This window comes from Sciurus vulgaris, assembly GCF_902686455.1.
Source record: "Sciurus vulgaris genome assembly, chromosome: 15".
Taxonomy (NCBI): domain Eukaryota; kingdom Metazoa; phylum Chordata; class Mammalia; order Rodentia; family Sciuridae; genus Sciurus; species Sciurus vulgaris.
In genome coordinates, this window is record NC_136476.1 from 20,444,559 (window position 1) to 20,464,832 (window position 20,274).

Sequence of the window (20,274 nt, forward strand, 5' to 3'; positions counted from 1 at the left end):
CCAAATCCAAAAACAATGAATTATCTTTTCAAATATAACATTATATAACATTAATGTTTATCTTACACCTGAATTATATTCTATTGTTGTGTATTTTATTTTTTCTTACTTGTAACCTTACAAGTCTTGATCATTTTTTATTTAATGCAGTCCCTGCCTGTATAATTTTACCTATATATTAGTCATGTTCTTTGCTCTTTATTTTTCCCATACCTGTAATCTGTCATCTGAAATCATCTTCCTTCTTCTTGAAGTCCTTTAGAATTTTTTTTCTTCAGGTATTAAAGTTTCTAAATCTTTGTTTGAATGTCTTTATTCAGCTTTCATTCTTGAATATTTTGCTGGGTGTGGAATTGGAGGTTAGCAATTGTTTTCTTTCAGTACATTAAAGATATTTTTTTTCCTGCCTTCCATAATTTTTGATATAACAACTACCCCCTTGAATATACTTTCTTTTCTGATTGCTTTTAATATCTTCTCTTAGACTTGGGTGTTCATTCACATCTAAGTGTGGCTTCCTTTTAGTTTTTCCTGCTTAAGATTTTTTGCCTTCCATGTAAGTATGAACTGAAAATAAATCTTTCTCTCAACCCATTCCCATTCCTATAATTAGAATGTCAAGGAAAATGCCCAGCAGTGGAATAGAGAAAAACTAATGATAATTATTGAAGCACTATACCCACAAGTCTCTCTTGGTCACATTTCAACCTGAACACATGCTACTTGAATGATTTGACAAAAAACGAAGAATTTAGTTTAAAGAGGTCAGACTGGTAAAACCCTCCCCATGGTTTCTGGCAGAAACACATGCAAATCCCTACTGGAGGAAATCACGCTCATTCCATTCATGAAAACAAGAAACTTACTGTTATAATTCAGTGAACATTTCAGGGAAAAAAATTGAGTGAGAACAACAGAAACAATACATAATAGAAATGGAAACACAGAGATTTCAGATACTACTATTTTTAGGCATCAAATATAACAGTGTTTAACACATTTTTAATGTATTTTTTTAGATGTAGGTGGAAACAATACATTTATTTTATTTTTATGTGGTGCTGAGGATCAAACTCAGGGCCTCACAAATGCTAGGAGAGGGCTCTATTATCCAGCCACAACCCTAAGTCTCTATTTACCACATTTAAAGAAATAAAAGATGATTTTAGAATTTGTGGAGGAATATAAAACTGTAAAGAATAATCAGACTGGATTCAACTTGAAAAGTGAATTATTTGAAAAAACTAACGTATTTAATAGCAGATTTGATTACTTTTTTCAAAGCACACCTGTCTATGGTGGTGTTTGAACTTCTGTGAATGCCACTGCAAGAAACTCATCTAGTTGGATGTAATCTGGAAGAAAGATGCATCATTATTTCATGTTTTTTTATAGAATTCTCAAGATTTTCTGGAATTGTATGTAGGCAAATACTGCGTCAGACACTCTAAGGAAATAACAAAAATGAACATACATGGTGTGTGCTTTCTGGAAATCTCCAGTAGTGCAGGAATAAGACGCACGTGTAGAATGCACAGATATAAAATAGACTGTACAGGTTTAACAGTACACAGGCATACCACAGGAAGTTTGGGGATATTATGAAGAAAACATTTTGTAACAATTGTTTTCAGAGGAATTTTATTTAGGATAAGTGGTTGTGATTTTTTTTTAAAGAGAAATTTTTTAACATTAACTGGATTGGAAATTGAGATCCCAATTTCGAATTGTGTCCTGAATGAATTGCCCCTATTTTGGACACTGCAAGAAATTTGTTGGTTGTGGTGAAGAGTGAAGGGGAGGAAAAGGAGAGCATGGGGGGAGGGGCATTAACTGGGAAATGACAGTGTTGCTGGCTTCACGACGTATTTCCTCCCTGTGAAGCCCTTCAATGGTGCCCATAAAGACTATGAACCTAGATTAAGTTTTGTCTTCTGGTCTGGTGAGGCAGTGGAGATAATTTGGATGTAGGCTACAGGCAGCAGAGTGAAATAGGAGGCTATAAGTCACAGGAACTCCTGTATATGATGGGGAGAGCTTCACACTAGCATGGGGTAAGGAACTGGAGACTGGCCAAGTTTAATACAACTCTGAGGAGAAACAGACCTCAGATGACATCTGGATAATGGTAAGAAAGATCTTGAAGGAATAGCTGGGACCTTGAAATATGGGCTGGCCTTTAGTAGGAAGCTGTGGAAAGAAGAGGATATTCCAGGGGGAGGGATGGGCATGAGCAAAGGCACAGTGGTCAGCCACTGAACATGCCTATTATGTTGCACAAGCCAGGACAGGAGAAGCACAGACTGGGTCCCAACTTGAAATGGGGCAGTTCAAACAGAACCTAGGACTTAAAGTCCTTGGCAATCTCCCTAATATGTAACTTGTTCTCATCTTTCTATTGAATTTGGAACCTGGGTCTCTGTGACTTCTTTTTCTGTCAGGCTGTCCCACAGTCTTGCTTTCTGCCTTCTTAAAGCAATCATGGAGGCAGACTGAGTTTTGAGAATGGGGTGCCCACAGCGGTCAACTGCACAATGCCATGTCTCCTGGTTGTGATTAAGTTGCCATTTGGCATGTTTTTGTGTAGATGTGGCTTTCTGGAGCACCTCAGGAGATGTCAAACTCTATAACTGAGCCCTGGGACCAAAGCATTCATGCACAAGCAAATGAAAGCAGACCTGGCACAGGGCTCTGCCCTCTGAAATATGGCTGCCCACATCTTTGAAATTTACACACCCCACTGTCGATCATTCCGCATCGACTTTCTTTTGCAGATGCCTGTCAGCTCGTGCAACCTGAATCGCTTGACATTGGGGAAAAGGTGAAGTAAAAGTGCAATAAAACCCAGAGTAGACTGGCAGAGCACATGAACGTGATACTCCAGTTCAAACAAAAAGGTTTGAAACAGCCTAGAGTTTCTGACAAACATGTAATTAATGACTATCAAATGCTTTTGATTAAAAAGAAGACTCAAAGGCTATGTGGAAGGCAAATTTTCCTAATATATATATTTAAAGGTAAGGAAGTTACTTGCAACTTTGGGGGTGAGTATTTAGCCACCACAGAAGCATTGGGTCAAGGAGTTGGAAATTTATCCAATGCTGCGTCACATTCTGTATTTGATTTGCAAACATAGTTTCTCCTTCACCAAGTGACCACTCAACTGAAGTCAAAAGTTATCTGATTACAGGAAAATAACTTGATCATTCTGGTTACTGTAAATATTTTGTAAGCTTGTTTCAACCAAGCACCCTCAGAAAATTTGCATGTTTTCATCTTACTGTTTATATACAACTTGGGTATTATTCCCCCAGTTTGGGAAGAGCTGTAAGTTAAAAAGATGTCTTTCAGGGCTTACAAAATTGCTTGTATTTTTTTTTTTTTTTTTTTTTTTGCTGTATTAGAGTCATAGGCCATTCCAATATGGCCCCAGTCTAATACAATACATTTGTGATGCATAATGTGTTTAGAGGTAAGATATGGAAAATTCCTTCATGCTAATTTCCTGCCCATTTGTAATTGTTAGGTCTTAAAATTCCTCATATATCTCTGTCAGGTAGATAAAAGGCCCCGATTACTTAACCACTGCTCAGATATTTCACACACCTGGTTTTAGGTAACATTTCTATAATAAGAAGAGTAGTCAGTCTAAGAAACCCAAACGAGAAAAATGCTTCCAGTTTGCAACATCAAATTTTATTGCATTGGGCCATAAACAACCCCAATTAGTGAAGCATGTTTGCAGTCAAACCTGCCCTTTTGAAAAGCAGTTGTGTGTACATTTCCCTGCGAGCAGATGGCAATTGTGTAAAATCCTTGCACTGTCCTTAGTTCTGGAGATTTATAAGGAGGGTGGGGCCATGCTCACCAAGCCTGCTGCCTTCCTCCCCAAATCAGTTCCTTGTAGGAGTCCAGTCAGACCTCTGGAAGGGGTTAAGTAGGAGTCCAGAGGGACCACTTGACATCTGCTCCACTTACAACTTTTTGATCTTGTTGTTTTTGTCTTGTAAGGACAGGCCAACGATGAAGTATTTGTGTGTGTGTGGGGGGGTGGGGATGGGTGAGAGGGAAACACTTGAGGCATGGGAGAGAATTAAAACAACTCCATGATGACAAGTAAAAACAAAGTAATTAAAAAATTTTTTTAAAGCTTGGGTGGGATTATATGACTTGAAGTCATAATAGGAAGGAAAACACTGGAGTCTCATGTGTGAAACCACTTGTGAACAGAAATGTAGACCATGTGGGTGTTTTGCTATCAATAACCAATGCTTTAATATGGATGTCCATGGAAACCAAATTATGTACTTTACTTTGAGCCATAGCCCCTGGAGTTAACAGAGTCTGCTGGCAGGGAGCTTGTTCTTTCTTTTGCAAACTCACATTGATTTTGCCAATAAGAACATAGGGGAAACTTAGGCAGAGGTGGGAGGCAGCTACCATGCTAGGGGACCAGTAACTATCGGATTTGCCATTTGCATCATCTTCCTTAGTGAGGTGGGAAGAAAAGTTGGTGAAACTGTAAGGCATCCAAGAGCCTGCAGTGCTATGAACCACCTTGAAGAGTAGGAAAGAAAGAAGGTGACAGAGCAGTCAGTGGTGCTGCGACCACAGGATGTGAGCACCAGGGGAGGCGCCATCTCAGCCTTTGCATCACCTGATACCTCCCCTGGATAGCTACATCCCCGCTCTTGATCCTGGAAGGCCTGGGTGTGGTGAAGATGGCCTTGACCAGAAGCTTTTAGTATTAACATGACCCCTTATCCTAACTCCTAAATTGAGTCTGATTGTACTTCACCCTGACATCTCTCAAAAAAAAAAAAAAAAAAAAAAAAAAAAATGAAGCAGAAAGCTGTCCAGAGGAAGGCTACGGTGACCCTTGCTATGTCCATTTCACCTTTGTATGAAGACTGAAACTACAATAAGACTTTTTTCTTTGGCTAAATATATTCTCTTGGTCTACTACATACCTCCTACCCAGCTGTTCTCAGACATGCCCTGAATTAGTCTGTCTGAATCTTCTTAATACAGCACCTAATTGTGGATGTGAAGCCAGGGACAGTCAAGTCCAGGGTTTAGTAATAAAGAGCTTAGAGAGTGAGAAGATGGAAAGGGTATCCCCATAAGAATATATGTCACTTGAAGATCTGCAAGTCCAACTTTTGAGAGTCGATGTAAGGGAATCTAACTCCAACAGCACCCTGGGACTGCACAGTCACAAAATATCTGGAATAAGTAACTGACAAGAAATTGACTTTTCCTTGGGCACAGACCCAGCAAGTGGTCAGGATAAGGTTTCCCTAAAACTGGGGACAGGCATTCTAAAGCTCATTACTGAGTCTTAAGGGGTTGGTGGCTAAGTGGCTTCTGTGTGCTTAAGAGTTCAGGTCTAGAAGAGGAGTCTGTCAGCTCCTTAATGACAATCCTGTCTGTTCCTAGAGATGACAGGTTTTCTTTGTCCAGTGAATTACTTGTGGCACTGGCCAGAAGTGGCCACTGTTTGGTGGCATCTGCCCATGTTACATATTGGTGATCCAGCTGTCTTGGATATCCATCCCCAAACCCTGGATTCTGAGTCCAGCTATCTGGAAAGGGGCAGGATTGGGCCTCTGATGCCCCTCGCCTGCCTTTCATGTCACCTGGAGTTTGCTCAGTGAGGTCTACCGTGAGGACTTAAAACTAATCTCCCGTTGTTTATGAGCCCAAATCCATTTGCAGTGAGGAAGACCCCAGCAGCTTACCCAAATGTCCCTCTCTGTGGCGTTCCTACAGCGAGACCCGAGTTCCACATACATGATGTAAGTGAGAGCAGGGGCAGGCCTCTCTCCCACACGTGGCTCAGAAATCATTTACAAAGCAAACAGGAAAGACAGCCTTGGGCAGGCGACTTTTCCTTTCACTCTGGGCCAGGCCTGCACTCCTGGGCCACTCCTAGAGGGCTCGTCTGATCTGAAGGTGCAATTGAAAACAGGTGTCCACCCAGTGTCTATAAAATATATACTGGCAATGGGGGAGATTCTTGGAAATTCTTTCAACTGGTAGAAATATGGAGACAATTCCCAAATCTGACTTTGCCTAGATCCTTCCAGACCTCCAACCCCATCTCTCTTTGAAAAAAAGATTTTACAAAAACTTTCAGTGAAACTGGGCGCATATGGTTCTACCACTCCATTCTGTAGAAAGAAATGTGAAAAGGATTAGCAAGACCGTCAAGATGTCAGGCCGGCCCTTGTATGGCTGGAAAAGTGCCTCTGTCTCCTGCCTTGCCCCTCCCCACATCAGGGCAACCTAAGTGACCTTGGGCTCTGAGCAGTGGCATCTGTGATTTGAATGCCAGATTTACCCAATTTCTATTTAGCAAACAAATGGAATGTACTGCTGCATTGTGTTTGGGATAAATACCTGATTAAATTCTCTTAAAATATGACAACTATTGCCCATAAAGGCAAAAATCTTCAGCTGGGCCAGGTCCGGCGGGCATGAGGATTGGGTTTCCTCTTTATTTGTTGTCAGCAAGTGCTCCTGATCTTTCCTACCTCGCAAGTTCGTTAAGCATTGCTGGAACATGGGGCTACTGACAACGCAGCTGTATTTCATTTGTAGATAATTGATGCAATAAATGTAATAACCAAACGAGATATGTTGACTCATGAGCTAATTTGGGTGTAGATGTTACAGCACTTGTGCAGCTGGAAATGTTTCCATCACACAAATCTGTTTCAGATACATGCAGCCCTGTTCCTGTCCTCACTGAGAAAAAAAAAAAAAAAAAAAAAAAAAAAAAAAAATCTGCCTAAAAATATAAAAATACATGTTCATAAGTCATAGTCTAAACACTGCTTGAAAGAGTGCAAATATCAGAATTCATTACACAGACAGGTGATATTAACCCCTTACACACTGAAGGTGCCAAATGAAGGTCCTCAGATCTGGTTTCCTTAGGTACTTTTGTTCTGGAAACCTGAGTAACTTTAGGTAGGAAGGTGTGGATCTGTTGTTCTTTTTCTGCTCCTTTTACTGAAGGCAGAATTTTTTTTTCCATATATTTCCAAAGGTTTCTTACCTGTTATCTTCTTTGATACGTTAGCCCAGGCAGTCTGAATAATTGTGTGTGGGAGACAAAATTCTGTGACTTTAAACAGGGGCTCTTGGAATGGAAACCTTGGACAGAAAGAAGTTTGTCATTCATAAGAGACCCATATTGGAAGATTCCCTTATAATTATCCATTAAGAGCCTAGAGCAGAGATAGATAAAGGTAAACCCTCTAGTTTACTGCCTGTTTTTTATATAGCCCTTGAATTGAAAATGGTTTGTACATTTTTAAATGGTTGCAAAAATAATCAAAGTAAGAATATTTTGTGATACATGAAAATTATGTGAAATCCAAAGTTTAATGAATTTTAATTCAAATAAAGCTTTGTTAGAACACAGCCATGCTTGTTATTGACCACTTTCTATGACTGCTTTGGCAGTGGTTGCAATGTTAAGTAGTCCTTTAAGAACAACCTCTGGCCTAGATGAAAACACTGTTAGCTTGTGTGAGTGAGGAAGAGCTAGGCATGATTGTGGTGTATTCTCAATTAAAATTTTTGTATTTTCAATTAAGCATACAAAGAGAGCAGGTTAACTGACATTGTCTACAGGGGCGCTTTGTACAGAACTAGGCAGGCAGCACTGCAGTAACAGGCTCTTCAGTGACCTTGCCTTTTGTCCATATGCTGACATTTTGGTTTGTTGCCCTCTCTAGATGCAACCACTGTTTCTAAACTGGAAAGTTTGTCTTCCTAATTTGATAATTTTTCATTTTGTAATCTTATTTTTGTACTGAAGCTGTTCAACACATTGTTTTCTTAGTAGATGTTCTCAAACATCAGATGCACAGAAATATAATTTTGACATATAAATTTATAGTTCTACAAATTTTGACAAAAGTGTCCAGTCAAATAATTGAAATAACCACCATCAAAGTCAGACTCTAGAACAGTCCAGTCAGCTCCCACTCCCTAATGAAGTCACCTTATCCCCTAGCAGTCAGCCTTTCCACCTTCCCCAGCCTCTGGCTATAATGGAAATGTTTTCTGTTCCTATAGTTTTGCCTTTCCAGAACATCACATGCATGGGGTCAGATAGGAAATTATAAGGTATTTTAAAGGCACTTTTCAGTTTTCTTGATTGTAACTTAGAAACCAATGAACTTTTTTTTTTTTTTTTTTTTTCCCTCCGGTGTTGGGTACCAGGGATTGAACTCAGGGGCACTCAACCACTGAGCCACATCCCCAGCCCTATTTTTGTATTTTATTTAGAAACACAGTGTCTCACTGAGTTGCTTAGCATCTCACTTTTGCTGGCTGACTTTGAACTCGTGATCCTCCTGCCTCAGCCTCCTGAGTTGCTGGGATTACAGGTGTGCACTATTGTGCCCATCTGAAACCAATGAACTTTTAATTGATGAATTTCAACTATTTTTACAACAAACATTATATAATTAACATTCAATCTATTTTTGTTCACTATCTGGAAGAAGAATTAATAGTTGTATAAATAATGAACTTGTTCATACAGATACAAAACTTCAGTTTCTGAAGTTAGTGTGAAATGCTTTTTCTAAAAAAAGTTATCAATCATGCTAAATGCTTCAGTGTGAGTTTTTTGTTATATAAAGATTTCTAAAAGAGATTTCCCTTTGTGTGAAAAGGGAGAGAAAAAAATTTTAAATTTATATAGTCATAATCTGTCAACCTAAGCTTTTCTTCTCACTTCTTCAATGTTTGTATTTTAAAAAAACACAAACATGCAAATGCATAAAATATTTATCGTTACTTGTTTAGCTGAGTATGGGATTATTTTCTTGGAATGGATTTTGGGGAGTCTTGTTTGCTGTGTGTATAACAAAAGATGACAGAATATACCTGTGTTTGCACTAAAAAAAAAAAAAAGTGAGCATTTTTTGTGTTTCTGTATTTGTCTGGTTTTCTAGTAAGTTGCCTTTGTTCTTTGGAGGTATGTTCTTTTGCTTTCTAGGCAATTGCATGACAGGGAAAGGCTCCTGTAGGCTGACAATGCTGTGCTAGTGAGTACACATAAATTTTAAAATATTTAAGACTCAAGATTGTATGCTCTAATCTAGTCCCTCCTTCCCCTATCTTTTCACATTTACTGTCTATTACAGGTAATACAGTATTCCCCCTTGGTGGTCCGTCAATGGAAGTCATGCATGAATTTAAGAAATACAGTGGATATTAAGTACACCAAAAATCTTCCTAGGTTTTAAGATGGGCTTTCTCCCTTAATATTTTTATACTACCAGCTCCCAAGAAGAGTATAAAAATTAGCTTTCATGCATCTGAAGTATGTTTACTAGTTATAGATTTTAAACCAAAACACTAGAATTTTTCTGTCTCTCTCTATATAAGGGAGTTTGGATTAATACTCAAGGTACCATGTGCAGAAATTGGTCTGGAGTTTTCATTTGATTTCAAACTGAACTCATGTTACTCTCATTGAAAATTGTACTGACAGGCCTATACACATAATTTATGATATTTCCTATCAAGATGTTTAGCTGAATTAGAAACATTTGTGAACAAGGCCTTCTGTGGCCAGTTAAAGGGCATTTTTCTCCTGGAAAAGGGAGGAGGGCATGGAGCACAGAGGCATAAAGGAGAACTCAGAATACTTCTCATTTCAATGACTGCTGATCAAGTAATTGACCATGAACTGTTTACAGCCGTGACCCTTGTTGCAGTCACAGACCACATGTTTATGAATAGACATCAAGCTCTTAAGTTGTTCATAAACAGTCCTGTTTACAGAGCAAACATCTCCAAGCATCTTATTTTCCTTTGAACCACTACATAAAATAGATAATAAGAGTGGTCAGACATCACCAAGAAGGGAACAGAGGTGGACAAATGAAACTTCTCCTGTCTTTTTGAGAATATGACATTTTCAACAATCAAAAAGGAAACCTGTACCATAGGGCCCATTTGAAGCATTAAAAAAATCAAAGAGAAATTCATAATTCTAGGAAGAGGTTATTATATTGACATGTTCAAGAGAAAAGAGATGTTGACTATCTTGGTTCTTAAACGGGATTGAGACATTTTACCAATTGTATCAATGCTAGGATTACATAGAAGAAAATATATTTGAAAATAAATTATTTGAAAGTTTCTTTCCAGGGGGTTAAAATAAGATAACACAAGTTTCAGTTAGAGTTTGCCAAAGAAGGCCCCAAGAGATTTTTGTTTTCAAAGTCATAAATTGTCAAATAAAAGAATACATGTATATACATATACACTCTTTTTTTAAAGAATGCATCTTAGGAAAGTATGATTTGGCCTAATGAACAAACTTCTGTAAGAGATGTAGTTCACATGGAAAATACTGTTCTGGCCATGCAACCATGGCTCCCATAGCAATGTTTTGCTGTCCTCATAGGGGCCAAATAATACCAGCTGATCTGGCATTTCTAGTGGCCCATATGTGTCTGCACTCTAGATGAAAAAGAGAAAAAAATCCAAGACTGATTCCTTCCTTCTGAGGCTCAAAAACATAATCATGCAGAAGAGATAGCTGCCTAATTGTGGTTGTGAGATGAAGAAAGTCATAATGAGGTGCTGGCCAAGGAAAGGGAATAGAGTAGATAAGTAAGAGAGATTTTGGAAAGGAAAAATTGGTAGGACTGGTGCCCACACTGGAAGAAAACTGAAATGAATCCATTTCAAGCCACAATGACCAAGAGCAATAAGGGAATCCAGGGAGCAGGATTTGGTGAAGAAGATGCCAAGATTTATTTTAGAGGAAACAATTTTTAGGCAGTTCTGGAATATCTAAGGTGAAATGTTAGGAGGAAGGAGGAATGATACCACTAATGAGTCTTAGTTTTCATCTCAATGGTAAATGCTCATTCTAATGCTTAGATATTGATCAGGTGGGCATTGATTTGAAAGGGAATCATTCTTACAACATCATATGCTACTTAGGAGCTCCAGGTCAGAGTAAATCACTGGAAGAAGAAGAAAAACACAGGAGAAACAAATACTTCTTAAAGCTTACCACTTCCTGGGTCTGGGACCATATGCTTTTGCATGCTTTCTTATTAATTTATCTTTTTAAGACTTTGGGTTAACAGAAAAATTGAGAGTTGCAGAGATTTCCCATAGGCCCCTGCCTTCTTATGTGCTTGGTTTCCCCCATTATCAACATCCTCCACCAGAGCAGAGCATGTGTTACAACTGAGGAACACACATTAAAACATAATCACCCAAAGCTCATAGTTGTTTTAGAGTTTACTCTTGGTGCTGTACATTCTATGGTTTGGGCAATGTATAATGTTGTAGCCACTATTATAGCATCATGTGGGTAGTTTTACCACCCTAAAAGATAAGCTCCTTTATACTCTTCCTTGCCTCTTACTCTTGGCAATGACTGAACTTTTTATTGTCTCCACAGTTTTGCCATTTCTACAATGTCATACAGATGCGCTTCTTTCACTTAGCAACATGCCTTTAAGTTCTTCCATGTCATTTCATGGCATATATCTCATTTATTTTTAGCATTTTATTTTTATGTTTCAATGTCTGGATATTCCACAGTTTATTTATCCATGTGCCTACTGAAGGGCATCTTAAATGTTACCAGAGTTTGGCACAATTATGAATAAAAGTGCTATAAACATCCCGTGTATAGATGTTTGTGTAGATATGCTTTAAACTCTTTGAATAAATGCCAGGGAGGACAATTGCTGGATCACGTAGTTATGGTTTCTTATTTTAACCTCATGACACTTCACCATTGTCTGAGCTAGGTAATACATGTTTAGAACTGCTCCAGGGGGTTGAGAAAATAGGGGATCAGGGTATTGAGCAACTGGTTCACAGTCTGAGAATTAAAGCCAGATCTTTCTGATTTCTGAAATCCTCTTGCATTTCTCTGAACCACACTGAGAACTGGCAGGCTGATATTTGTATTTTTCATGGCCTTCTTCCTATCCAGAGTCCTTTAAAAAACTGCTTGCTGGCTTTAAGACTTTCATCTGCAATTTACAACTTTGCCAAATGCTCAGTGCTGAGCAAAGCCTCGTATTGAGTGACGTGTTGATATCACAGGAAAAACATTTATTGGACAGCTTTTACACTTACTGCATCATGCTAGGAGTAGAGATGAGCGCATCTTTTAGTGAGGGTTCTCTTGAAATGTGCATAAGTCACACAAATGTGCCAGGAAGCTTCATTAACAGATTATTTCTCATATTTCCTCCTGTTTTCCCTCATCTGATCTACACAGGTCCACTGGGTCTCCTGGCCTTTTGCTATAGCCTCTGCTAAGTCAGGCTGACTTTAAGATACCATCTTTCACCATTTTTTTTTTTAAGGCTAAGTTCATTGAAGAGTGGGGTGGAGAATAATTTTAGATTTTGTAACTTTAAAGGAAACAATAAGAGAAGAACTTTTTCTATTCCCTTAAAAATAAGCAGATATGGGCAAAAAATAATGGGACTGATCTGTTGGGTCTTTGGCAGTACAAGATGTCAGAGGTAATAACCACTATGGCAACCTTGTTGAGGCTGGCCCTATGCTCTGGATTCTTTGTCTCTGAGAATTCCTGGAGCCCACATGTAGCTTGCATACAGAGCTTACAGCTCCAGTGGAGTACATTTGACTCAGACAACAGGATGTTAGTGGAACTGACTGCCTTGGATCTAATGATTCATAGCAACAGGTATATCTTCTGTCTTTGATGTAACCTAGGAGTGTCCTTCACTTCACATAATGACTGATGTCTACAGAATGAAGCCAAGTGTCAGTTTCAATTTAAGTAAAAGAAGATTGAAAAAGATATTATTTTATGCATCAAGTTAAAAGGTTGGAATTCATATCTACTGTGTATATATATATATATATATATATATATATATATATATATAAATCTCTGTGCCAGGTTCATTATCATGGATGATGTCCAAATGAGAGAACAGACAGTAAATGCTGAGGGGATTTTTGCAGTGGCAGATATCTTAATAGAGAAAAGGGGGCCCCCAAAAGACTTCTTTGCATGTTGGGGATTTGAATATGATCTTCCTGGCAGTAGCTGCTATCATGACTGCTTGTTCAATATCATTTCTCCCATTCTCTCTTACTGGTCCGACTCCTGCTAAAAATTAGCCCTCCTGCAGCATGAGTGGCAATATTGTACCTTCCTGGATAATAAGTTAAATAAAGTAGGGCTTCCAGGGAGGTTTTATTTTATTTTTTAAGATAACTAGCATAACTTTTGACTTTACTCTTTGTCTGCTTTTTGTCTGGAGTGTTGATATGATGCCCAAAAGTGGGATTAGTCTTTTACAACCAAGAGGATGAAAACCACATGTTAAGCAATGTGGAGCGGGACAGAAGAGCCTGGGCCCCCAGTGATGTGCTCACACACCTGCGCCAGCCCTAGACTTCAAACCTCTCTTGAGTTAAACCAGTCATTGGGTTTATGCCCCAAGTGGCCAAATCCTGACAGGTCCTTGAAGGAAAGGGTCCAGGAAAGCTGAGAGGAGAGGAGAAGGACATTCATGGGAGACACAGGGTAATTCTGGCATGGGGATGGGAACTCCAGGGGACAAGGAGTCATGAATTATGGTGAGAAAGCATCCATTGGAAAGAGAGGAAAGGTCAAGCACATATCAAACTGATGAACTATTGAAATGCTGTCCTTTTAAAATTCTAGGAAGACTAAGGAAAGTGTTTAGTGCTAATTGAGTTGATCAGGCTTTCACTGATGATAGTTTTGTTATGGAAATAATGATTTAACTATAAATCACTATAACTTCTCAAACTTTCATAAACAGATTCTACTGTATTATCCAATGACTGATGGGATTTTGGTGGTTGGGATAGCAGATGTTGTGTTCCTGGCACATGTTGTAGATTCTGTCTATGCAATCCAAAGTGTAAACCTAGTGATGGTTCTGATGGATTGCCTTTTTCTCTCTCTACTAAATTACACTTTATGATTCAGTTGGAATCCTTCAAGAGGTTCTGTGAATCCTCCAGGGGTGTCAAGCAGTGTCTTTCATCTTACCAATGGTTCTTTGACTTAAGCAGACATCAGATTTACTGTGTGTGTGTATGTGTGCTTGTTCAGTCCAGCTTCCTGGCCCTGACCTTTGAGATTCTGGTACAACTGGTTTGAGCTGATTGTTGGGAATCTTCATTTTTTTGTTGTTTGTACCAGGGATTGAACTTGGGCATTTGACCACTGAGAACATCCCCAGTTCCATTTTGTATTTTATTTAGAGATAGGGTCTCACTGAGTTGCTTAGCTCCTCATTTTTGCTGAGGCTGGCTTTGAACTCGGGATCCTCCTTCCTCAGTCTCTGAGCTGCTGGGAGAAATCTTCATTTTTAACAAGTATCCCTGGTGATTCTCTTGCAGATGATTTTCTGAGTGTCTCTTAAGAAGCACTGATCTATAGTTTGTTCTCTTCCCTTACTCCCTGTTCTCTTCTGTGCCTATCTTTTAGTACTTTCCAGGAGGAAAGGAATTTCTGAAGGTGAGGGTCTCATTTCACCTCTTTTAACTTTTTGCTAGTAGCTGGTAGGTTTTGTCAAATGGTACACTATGTTTTATACTCTTCTCATACATCTTGAATATTTTTGTTTATTTGAATTCCAAAGGAATACAAATTCATTAACTAAAAACTTGAAAAAAATTTGGGGAAGGGACACATACAAAGAGAAATGGTGATCATCTGTATTATCTAGACAGAACCATTGTCAATATCCTGGGTAGTTCCTTTTCTTCTCTTTACATAAAAATTGGGATCAAATATATTTAAAGATCATATAATGTTTTTCATATCCTTCATGTTTTGTTGGTATCCTAGTTGAGGTCCCAATTGCAAACATGAAGGTGAAGGCATTCTGGTCTCTTTATGAATCTCATGTTTGTTATTATCTTATAAATCTCTTTAGAATATTTGTGCAAATGTTTTTGGCATTAGATGCCCATTGTCACAGTGGTGGTGGTATAGGAAGAGTCTAGATATTCAGCTCTTTCAATCATCCAGTAAGCTTTGGTTGTAAGCAACAGAAAGTGACTGACCAGTGTGGAGTGGGAGATTTACTGGTGGATGTGGGTAGCTAGTTGAACTGAAGGAAATGCAGACCTGAGCCTCAGTGAAGTGAAGATGGGAGGGCAGCTCAGAATATCTAGGTGGCAGGTGCCAAAGGGTGTTCTCCATGGCTGGGACTGTAGCTCAGTGGTAGAGCACTTGCTTCGTATGGGTGAGGCACTGGGTTTGATCCTCAGCACCACATAAAATAAGAAATAAAGATATGTGTCCATCTACAACTAGAAAAAAATATTAAAGAAGGGTGTTCTCTGCACAAGACTCAGAACAAATTTGCAGCAACAGTTTTCTGTTACTGTGTCACTTCTCTAAGAGAACTACATTTATTCTCTATTGATTCATTTGTTTGTGTATTTATTGAGTGCTAGGCATTTTTAGGTTCTAGCGTTACAATAGTGAACAAAGCATAAAAATGCCTGCCAACATGGAGCTTATTCTAGATAGAAAAGACAGACTCGCAATAAACTAACAAGAAGAAAAATGAATAAAATGTGTAGCCTGTTAGGTGATATGTGTTATGGGGAGTAGATGAAGTAGGATAAGGGTGAGGGTGATGCAATTTTAAACTGAGTGACTGGAAAAGCCCTTGGAAGGTGATGGCCTAGTCAAGACCTAGAGCAATATAGAGATATGCTTTATTGGCAGAGGGGTGGTGGCGGTGGTGATTTGCATTTTAAAAGGATCACTCTGGCTGCTCTATTGAGCATATTCTGAAGGGATCACACTGAAGGGGCCCAAAGTGGAAAAAGACCGGTGATGAGAAAGCTCCTGCAATTTTCCAGGTGGGAGATGATTTGGGCTTGGGTGACAGTGATCTCAGTGGAGGTGATGAGAAGAGATTGGTTTGGGAGCTCTTTTGAAGAAAGGGCTGTCAGTATTTGTTGGTAGTTAGAATACGGGGCTGAGAGGAAGAGATAATCACTGATGACTCTCAGGTTTTTTTTTTTTTTTTTTTTTTTTTTTTTTTTTTGCCTGAATAACTCAAGATGAAAAAAGCTGCAGGAAAAAATAGATATGGGGCAGGGTACGGGAAGATTAAAAAAAACTTACTTTGGACATGTTATGTGCAAGACTGGATGGAGGTATCAGAAGTAGGCAATTGGATATGCAAGTAGGCAGTTGGGGTTCAAGGGGAGGTCTGTGCCAAAGGTTCTAATTTGGGAGACATCAGTAATTGAATGATGTTTAGATCTGTGAACTTCATTGAAATCGCCTTGGGAGTGAGAATAGGAGGAAAGAGGAGTCTTGAGGAAGGAACTAGAAAAGAGGACTAAGAAGGAGTTACCTAATTGGTTGCCATGACTTGTATTTTGTGGCCATGCCTTGCTCTGGGAGCAAGTGCCCCTTAGTTGATGATCTCATCAAACCTGTAGGCAATGGTGGAGGTGGTTCCCCAAAGTCATTATCAGAAGGAGTGGACCGTCTGTACACATGAACAGCATATTCCTTGTTCCAGAACTTATTAGACATACATTTAGTTCTTTTCATAAAAATATATGTTGCATATCAGGTACTAAGGCACAGGGATGTGGATTATAAGAAGATATTGGATCCTTGTACAACTATTGCATTTCTTAATAAAAATAAGCACAGGCGTCCCCCCTGACTTTTGAAATCTTGAAACTCTTGTTCTCCAAGGATTTAGCTGCCAAATTGGATACTAGGTTGTAAACCTTTAAGGCACAGATTGTGTCTTATTTGTTTCTGTGTCCCTAACAGCAAACATAGAGTTTGACATAGGTGAGATGTTCAGTATTTGCTTTTAAAAAATAAATCAGTGCATGAATTATTTTAGACAACTGACACCTTTTATTTCCTTCCTGTATGGAGTAGTATACTTACCAGAATACTTATTTTTAAGATAGACACCTAGATAAAACAATCTTAAACAAGAAACCAAATGTATTGGTTTTCATGATTAAAATGTGGCAATAACTGGATATAGAGGTCAAGCAATGCATTCATGTCTACCTCTAGCTTTTAACAATGCTTCTTTCTTTAAGGGCACCATTCCTACATAGGATCTCTCTCTACCTCTGTGCCTCAGTCACAAGATATTCATCAGCAGGTCCAGGTTTACACTTTACTGGCTTAGAAATATAGTGGGAAACAAATATCTTTTTCCTGAAGAAGTCCTCAGACATGGGTCCTGTTTCTATCTCCAAATCAATCACTGTACAGGATGATGAAGTCTTTTATTGGCCAGGCAGAGTAAGGTGTTCAACTGGAGTGCTGGGACCTTGGGCGGACTCCGCCCAAATTGCATCAGCAATTCCCCAGGAAAAACTGAAGTGCTAATTATACTTGATAAAGGAATGGATAGCTAAGAGGCAGAAGCACCAGATCACCACTCTGGTAGGAACCACGTCATGGAACAAGTGAGGAAAGGAAGTTCTTGACTCTCCTGGTGTCTATTCACACTGAGCCTATTGTATCTGGTTATCTGCTTTAACTATAGTTTGGAATGAGTTGGCAGATCAGAAGCAGTTGCATTTTAACTTTTTAAACTATAGAATCACTTGGACAATGCTGACAGTCTCTTTCCCTCCCCTCTGCACCTTAGGCCTGGGAGAGCAGCTCCAGGCCTTGCCTTGCCCTCTGCAGGCTCACAGGCTGAGGAAGCCTGGAACCCTGCCCAGCGGACACACTATTAAACACAGAGATGAAGTTATCATGGGCTTGGCAAATTCCCCTCTGGATTTTTTTATGGTAATACCATCAGCCAAGGAGATGAAGCAAGACCTCGTGCTTTAGAACAATGAAGCCCCTTGGTGGAACACCACGGACCTTGGAAAAAAGAACGACTATAACCCTGTGGGGAACTCACTGTAATTTTGAAGGTGTTTCACTCAGGAAAGGAGCCTGTGATTTGTGAAGCAAGACTAATCTGCTCATGGGAAGCTGCAGCATGAAATGAGACAAGGTGTGATAACCTGTCAAGTTCCAAAGAGAGATGATTTAGGGGGAGATAGCGGCTTGAAAATGCGAGGATGGGTGTTACTAACTTAATCCATATGATGCCTTCAAAACAAAAAGTATATTAGGGGTGAAAGGCATGAAACAGACATTATTCATTGTCTCCAGGTGAGATTTCTCCTGTGAGTTTACAAGCAAGCGTTGGCATGCTGTGTGCAGACATTTGTACAATAGATTAGAGCACCCAGATCTCCACAGATGAAAAGTAGGGGGAGACACCTTTGACTCTTTCCCTCCCCCTGTCTAATTTATCTATCTCATTTATTCCAGACAAGGGCTCCTTTACTTTGTGGAAATTAGAGACATCTGTAGTTATCCAACCTGAGTCAAGCACAATCAAAGCTCATGCTGCCAGGTGTGAACAGATTGCTTGTAGGTCAGGAAGGTGACTCTTTTCCTTCTCCTCCTCTTATGGGCACCATCTCCAATTATCAAGAGGTGTTTCCCAGGAGTGGGTGGGGAGAGGGAAGAAGAATCAGTGGGAGAGGCAGAGGCTGGCTGGACTGGGGTGACTCATACAACTGGCAATATGCTTCCAATTCCATAAAACAGTTCCCCAGCCCCTGCTCTGGATTTTGGGGCTTGGGGTGATACTACAGAGAGGGAACACAACTCTTTGAATGCTCCATATTTGGGTAAGCTTCTAACTGCAACTACTCAACTTTTCTAAGATGTTCATGAACATCCCCCAGACCAGGGAAAGACCTTCCAAATTTAGAAGACAGATGATTAGAATGATCTGTTGCCCCTGGGAAGATGGGATGACAAGAAAACTCTAATTAGACAGAAATGAGAGTGAGGTTCTATAATGATTCTCATAATTTTTGTTTTGAATTTGAGATTTTATTTTTAAACTTAAAAACATATATAAATCAGTCATTGGGGACTTTTTAAGTAGTTTAGAAACACTTGGATATGTGAACCAACCAACTTCCTTCCTTCCTTCCTTCCTTCCTTCCTTCCTTCCTTCCTTCCTTCCTTCCTTCCTTCCTTCCTTCCTTCCTTCCTTCCTTCCTTCCTTTCTCTCTCTCTCTCTCTCTCTCTCTCTTTTCCTTCCTTCCTTCACCAGATCTTATTTATTTGTTACCCTTAAAAATTCTTATTTTTGACTGGACTCAGACATAGAAGCTCTCAGAGAGGACAGCCTGCGTCTTTTGGCAATCTGTTCCTGGCATTTTTCTTTGGCTCTTTCATTCTCTTGGCCAAAAGTTTGGCATATTCTGCAGCCTCTTCCTTATTTTTCTTAGTACGGTGTTTCTTCCAAGCAATACGCCGGCGTTTGTGTTGCAGGACACGTGGAGTAACAAGACGCTGAATCTCCGGTGCTTTGGTCCTAGGTTTTTTACCTTCCTTGTTTAAGGGTTTTCTGACAACATACTGGCGGACATCATCTTCCTTAGATAGATTGAAAAGTTTGCGGATTCTACTAGCTCTTTTGGGCCCCAGTCTACGAGGTACAGTAGTATCTGTAAGTCCAGGAATATCCTTCTCTCCTTTTTTTCACAATAACCAAGTTAAGAACGCTCAGATTGGCATCCATAATGCAACCTCGAACAGATTTGCGCTTTCTGTCTCAAGTTCGCCTTGGTCTGTAACAGGAGTGCCCCTTACTCAGTAGCAGACGAACACTGCCATGGGTCAAGACACCCTGCTTCATGGGGAAGCCTTGTTTGTCGTTCCTGCCACTGATTCGGACCACATAACCCTTCCATTCTTCACCCAGAGCATCAGTAGCAACTTCTGTGGCCATACGCTTCTCATAAAAAGTACGAAGTTTGCATTCATCATCCACTTCAATGAGTTTCTGGCAGCCAGTGGCTGGGAAGGAGATATTCTGCTTCATTTTGGAGCATCTCCCTTTTTTCTTTTTAATAGACATTGTGTTTCAAAACAGTTTTAGGTTTACAGCAAAACTGAATAGAAGATATAGGAATTTCCTACATACCTTCTGCCCCACATGTGCAGAGCCTCCCCTGATGTCAGCACCCCCTACAGGAGAGGTCCACGTATTACAACAACCTTCACTGACAAATCAACACCCAAGTTCATAGTGTACATTCAGTTTTACTCTCAGTGTTGTGTACCTATGGATTTTGACAAATGTGTAATGACATGTATCCGCCATTATGCACAGAATTGTTTCTCTGCTCTCAAAAGCCTCTGTTCTCTGCCTGTTC

At 39.5% G+C, this 20,274-nt stretch overlaps 1 pseudogene across 1 annotated transcript; it reads right to left on the reverse strand.

Moving 5' to 3' along the window:
* Window positions 1-19,196: 19,196 nt before the first annotated feature.
* LOC306644838 (small ribosomal subunit protein eS6-like) lies at window positions 19,197-19,940 on the reverse strand (annotated as a pseudogene). The gene has a single exon. The product of its transcript is annotated as a small ribosomal subunit protein eS6-like (transcript).
* Between the last annotated feature and the right edge of the window lie 334 nt (window positions 19,941-20,274).